The 6204-nt window shown below is 37.8% G+C and overlaps 1 protein-coding gene across 8 annotated transcripts in view; it reads right to left on the bottom strand.

Moving 5' to 3' along the window:
* Nucleotides 1–5530, bottom strand: part of edil3b (EGF like and discoidin domains 3b) — a 62414-nt gene extending 56884 nt beyond the window's left edge. For all 8 annotated transcript variants that reach the window (XM_081702431.1, XM_081702430.1, XM_081702429.1 and 5 more), the window contains exon 1: nucleotides 5131–5530. The gene's annotated coding sequence lies outside the window, so the exon portion shown is untranslated. The remainder of the gene's footprint in view (nucleotides 1–5130) is intronic.
* Nucleotides 5531–6204: the final 674 nt, after the last annotated feature.

The raw sequence follows: 6204 nt of genomic DNA on the forward strand, positions 1-6204 counted from the left end.
GGAGTCCTAGTTGGAGCTTTTTTACACATATATATGTGCCCTAAATACTAATCTCTGCTTCTCTCCACATTGCTGCTCTCTGCTCTGCCCTTGGTTTGCGTCATCTTTCTTTTAAAAAAAAAAAAAAAAGACTTTTGACTGAGAATATAATTGGTATCTAAAAAATACAAATATGACATACATTTGCTATATCTTACTGCATCCCATTGTCACAGTGCTGAATGTTTCAGGCCACTGCATTCACAATATGAAAGATGAACACATCCAACATAATACTACTTTAGCATTTACATTATGTAATGTAATATGTAATGAGAATAGATATGCCACATGAAAACAGATCTTCAAAGAAATACTGACAGAGACTGCATAGGCACTGTCTAGCTGGATGGAAATGGAACTAATTAGAGAATTGGTATTCATGGTAACCAGCCGCCATCCTCCAGTGACATATGCAAAGCCCGGGTGACGTGTGTGCCAGCAGACATTTTGGGATCGCCCTTCATTCTCCACTGCCACAGACGTAAGATGGTTGCACACAGGAAGATTAGAGACGTGCACCATACATGCTGAGTCAAAAGAGCATTATTTGATAGTCCATAAAACTGTTTATCTTAATTATTATTGCTGTTGTTCTTGCTGCTTTTGTTATATTTTTGCCAATATCCATTAACCTTTTATAGTGCAGCCTTAATATTCAGTTGTTATTTTGACAGCACATTATGCAGTAACAACTAATCTGAAACTAAAAGGTAAGAACTTACATAGATGAAGAATAAGAGTCTTACATGAGTCTTCATGAGTGAAGAATGAGTCTTCATGAGTGAAGAATAAGAGTCTTACATGAGTCTTACATGAGTGAAGAATAAAAGTCTTGTCCCATCAGCAGGCCCTTGAAGTTTTTTAATTCACAGTGTAAGCTATGTAGGAAACATATAGTAGTTGGTCTTTTTATTATCATTCCTCTTCTTATTTCCATAAGACATCATTTTGTGGCATAATTACAAAAACATTTAAAAATCAATGAATACAGAATTAAGGCCAGATGTACAAATGCTTTTTACAGTGTGGAAAAAAGAAAGCCCAATTTACTATTTGCATTTCATCAGTCTGTGGGATAACTGTGTGGTACTACACAGTTATCAGGGCAACTGATGGAACTGATGGGACTACTCTGTGTATGATGTACACAATAACATCATAAAAAACTGCAAAAACTGGAAATTGTAAATTGTAAAAACTGGAAATTGTAAATTGTATTTATGCATAGTATACAGCCCCTCTTTATTCATCATAACATATTTATTTATTCATTAAACCACATCCATTTCCCTGTATCTCTCCTTGGCCATGGACAGAGCAGTTACAAAAAGCATTTCACTTCCAGTTATACCATGTATGACTATGTACATGTCAAATAAACTTTGAACTTTGTTGAATTTTGTACATGAGTATAAAGCAGTACCTGCTTTAGGTGGTAATTAGGAGAAATGTTCACATCAACATGAGATAGGAGTAATGATGGAGGAGATGAACATTGCAATCCTGATAATAATACTAATAAAGCTGATAAAACTGAGTGATCGGCACTATTGTGAAGAAAAATTAGATGCTAAAATAAAACAGTAATGCTCTGTCTCACCGGATGTATGGACAGAATGCTTACAATTAGATTTTTGATTTTTTGGAGTAGGAATGCAAAGGTGGATTTAATTACCAGTGAAAGGTGAAAGGTGTAAAAGCACTCATTCCCATTAAAATCTATTGCAATTGCTTCCATTTAAATTTTCGAAGGTCGATAAAATATTGCATTGGTATGTTTGGGTTAGTCATGCTACAAACCCTTATTTAAATGTTATAATAGCAGTTGCATATGGAAGGTCAGCAACCACACTGTTCCCTGCTGGTTCAGGTTGGCTTCAGCCAGTCACATGATAGAAGGAATATCATAATTAGAACAGAATAATACATGATACCCAATGATTCTATTAACTTTCCACTATATCATGTATTTATTCGACATTAATAGGACGGGAATTGTGTATTGTTTAGTGTTGCAAAGAGTGCCATAATGCTACTGGAATTAAAATCAAAACTTTATTATAACTTCACTATACCTTTTTCCAGAGATTAATATTCATTTTTACATTAATATTTTCAACCAACTAATAAACAAAAATGAAAATGGAGGCTTATGAGTGAATTAAGGAAAGTAATTAAAAGTAGATTCAATTAACTACAATTACCCTAACTGTAAATTGAACTAATGTAACCAAGAATGTGTTGTTTTGTTGGAAAGCTATTTTTAAAAAATGACAACATTGAAATAGGCAGACAAGCGCTAAGATGTGATTAACCCTTTGCCCCCTTGACCAACTGAGCAAGTTAGGAGGAACTGATGAAGATGACCTGAGCCTTGACCCTTCCCCTCTCTGGTCTAGTGGGAATTAGGGTTCAGGGCATGACACATGCTTCGTGGTCAAGTACAAGTTCATCTCTGTGGTAGAATGGAGACATGCATCTTTCTGCAAATCCCTGTAATGATATCAGTGATGATTTACACATGCAAGAGTACAAAAGGTGTGTGTATGTGTGTGTGTGTGTGTGTGAGAGAGAGAGAGAGAGAGAGAGAGAGAGAGAGAGAGAGAGAGAGAGAGAGAACAATATCAGTAGGCATGGGCTTGGCATGAATATAAGCACTGAAAGATATTAGGTCTGTGTGGCTAATTACAAGGAGATTCATTCGTTTTGTGTTTTTAACTACAGCATCACATTCCACATTCCTGTCACATACACACGAATTATCCATTCATACTGTTGCCACTCCGTCTACAGAGTTGGTGGGAAATGTCACCACCCTCCACAGTGATGCAGATGAGTAGGGTACACTTGGGGCTCTTTCATGACCTAGGTCGACCCCCCGCTCCCAACCCCTCCAGGGCTGCCTGTCATATTGGGCCAGACAAGACATTGCCACTTGCCCTTGAGCGTGGGAATAGGGGTCTTCAGGCGTTCACATCTTCCCACGTGCGCTCAACCGAATCAATTAAAGAAGAGTCTCTCACCAGCCCATTTCATTTTTTCACATCTCTATTATGTTCCAATTATTTCGTCTGTGGATCTTACATTCCCTGAAAGGAACCAGCTATACTTGAACACACGTGGGTCCAACAATATTGTGAACTAAATCCTAACTTAGGTATTGTCTGCTTTCAATGTGTTCCAAGGTACTTGCATCAGTCCCGTTATTCAACAAAAATATTTATACAAAAAAAAAAATGTGCCCGAGATTTTCTGGTGATGCCGTATATGTCTGATTATTATTATTATTATTATTATTATTATTATTATTATTATTATTATTATTATTATTAAAATCCACGCTTCACGATGATTGTGGAAACGGTTCTTACTTTCGGTTATCTAGCTTTATGACGAACAGCACACTCATACAGCTAGATAACCAAAGATAATAACACGCCTCCCAACACAATTATACAAGTCACATGCTCCAATTACGCAAGTGCCTCTCGGTACCATACTGTTAGCCAGGTAAAGTAATTAGTTTATGCGAAAGAAAATGAGTGAAACTTCCTTGTAACGTTCTGTCCTTGGTCGTAAGATTGATGTAAACGTATTCAGCTTTGTTCTTATCAATAATCTAAGACCTTGTTTTGGCAGTCAGTACAATCCTTGACGACAGTTTGTATTACAATGCTGAAGACGAACGCGGCGCATCCATTCCTTGCTGTAGCGCTTTTATTCCATTCGGAGATTTGCCTTGCAGGATTTACAGCGTAGTACGCACTATGCCTAGCGAATAGTGAATAAACGGTACGTAGAAAAAAGCGCAAGCTGTAAGGAAAGCCTTGGAACGATTTGGGAGCATGGCGCAACAGCTGTATTATACGCATATGCTCAAGTCTTTACCGAAGCGTTACTGCTATATTATACGTAAAACACGCAGTTATTAAGATATAAATTGTGCACCCCAGTCTTTCTTGGGTAGAGGAACACGGAACAACAGATGACGCCTGCAACGCGCTGCTTGTACACGACATACACGACAAACCTGACGTATGGAGTAAGGCTATGGTTCACAACAGAAAAATGTACACGAATCTTCTGAGGTCAAAGGTCTCATCGTGCATAATTTTAGACACTAATAATTATTTAGACAATGCGTTCGGTGTAGTTGCGTGCAGTAGCACCTAAATGGACTTGTACTGTCGTTTGGAATTAGCTCTTCTCCGTGGTTTCTCTTTCAGTGTGACTTTTGTAGTAGTCACATCGGTTGTGACCACCTATGTCAAATATCTGCGCCCCAGCAGAAACCGCTCTCCCCGCGTCCTGCTAAATGATCAGGGCTGGTACATTTGGTCTGCGCCAAAGCCGAACACCGCAATTCAGCACTAAAGATGTCAAAGCGATGTTTTCCAGTCACCACGTGTCAAGCTATAGGCCATAATTTACTTCACCTAAACGACAATGTAGGTAGCCTTGTTTTAAGATAACTTGAAGACAGAAACGGCTTCATGGCCAAAGATTGATCAATAATATCATTATTAATCTATTTTTACTATGACAGCGCATTTTAACAAACGTAACCACGTATTGTTCTGTTGCTGTTGTTGGTGAAGCAAAATTTTTTATTATGAACAGCATGAGCAACATGAACAATATGAGACGGTTAATTTGTTTTACACACAGAAACTCACCTTTATTCACCTAATTATTGATGCCAGATGAGCTGTCACCCTGATATATGCATAAAGAATAATGTGCTTGTTTGTCACCAGTTAATTTAGAGAAGGTTTCTGTATTTTCAAGGCAGCAGAAATTATAAGAAAGCCACAATGGAAAAGCTGTCTCAAATCAGACTAAATAGAGATGCACTCTGCAATTCTGCAAAGTGTGGACAATAGGTTTCTTGTAACATATTATCCTAGTTTGTAGGATAACGAATAAATATTATAAATAAAGAAATAATTGTGTGCTTGTTTACTTCGAGTTGTCAGTGTCATGCCTCACGAGCAATTAAAATATTATGATTATGGTATCGAAAAATCGATATCATGGTGTCCTCAGAAAATAACCATAGGTTTTAACTAGTTAAGCCAGTTGACTTACATTGTGAATTACTGTTTGCTTTCCCCGTTCCATAGCGCTGGAAGACTTCAGATCGAAAAACATCCAGGAAATGCAATGAACCAACACACGATTCTTCTTCCAGTTCTACAGAATCCATCTCCAAGGCACATGAGAATTTTGCTAATGATTATCTTGACTCTGAGTTTTGTAATAAACATACTCCAGCCACATGCAGGACGAGATGCTGTGAGAGGTTAAAACTTCATCACATAACTGGCCCAGAGGTAAATGGAAAAGTGAGGTACAGAGCCAGCCTTGCTAGTCTCCGGTGTGTGTGTGTGTGTGTGTGTGTGTGTGTGTGTGTGTGTGTGTGTGTGTGTGTGTGTGTGTGTGTGTGTGTGTGTGTGTGTGTGTGTGTGTGTGTGTGTGTGCGTGTGTGTGCGCGCGCACTTTTGTAGAGCGCTTGGGTGTGTAAATCCTCGTCATGCATACACATGCCCTCATAATTAAATAATACTTAAATATGGGAGGAATATTTTCCTTTTTGATATTAATCTAACTCGACTATAAGACCTATTTCAGCTTGCAAGAAACAAAGACTTAATGAACATTGAGCCCTGTCCATGGTACCAATATTTTACTCTTCTAGGGTTTCTTAGTACTGGCCCAGTAGTACCTTGAGACAGTAATGCGACCGGAAAATGTATTTTATGAGGGTTGCTCTATTATGCCTTTTACAATCTAATTTATTTCAACCACCATTACTGAAGACATGTAGGCTATAACTTTGCTCAGCAATTTATAAAGAAAGACTTCTCTATCCGGCCTGTAGACTGTAGTGAACGGGGTCACGCTTAGTGACGTAGTCAGTCTTATTTGCTAAATGCAGCCATATTTAGATACAAGACGCAGTAAATTAGTGAATCACATTAGGCAATGCAGATGATAACATGATAACATTAAACCCCAAACCGGGATGTGTTATGAATGTTGATCGAGCTTTTTGTGTTGTGGTTGTTTTCAATTTTGTATTTTTTATTTTTTATTTTTAAGGTTTACGAGCATGTGCTTTGACGCATGCATATTTAAATGAAGAAGATCATCACATAATAA

Source organism: Electrophorus electricus, chromosome 19 (assembly GCF_041902795.1).
Source record: "Electrophorus electricus isolate QZ-2024a chromosome 19, ASM4190279v1, whole genome shotgun sequence".
Classification (NCBI taxonomy): domain Eukaryota; kingdom Metazoa; phylum Chordata; class Actinopteri; order Gymnotiformes; family Gymnotidae; genus Electrophorus; species Electrophorus electricus.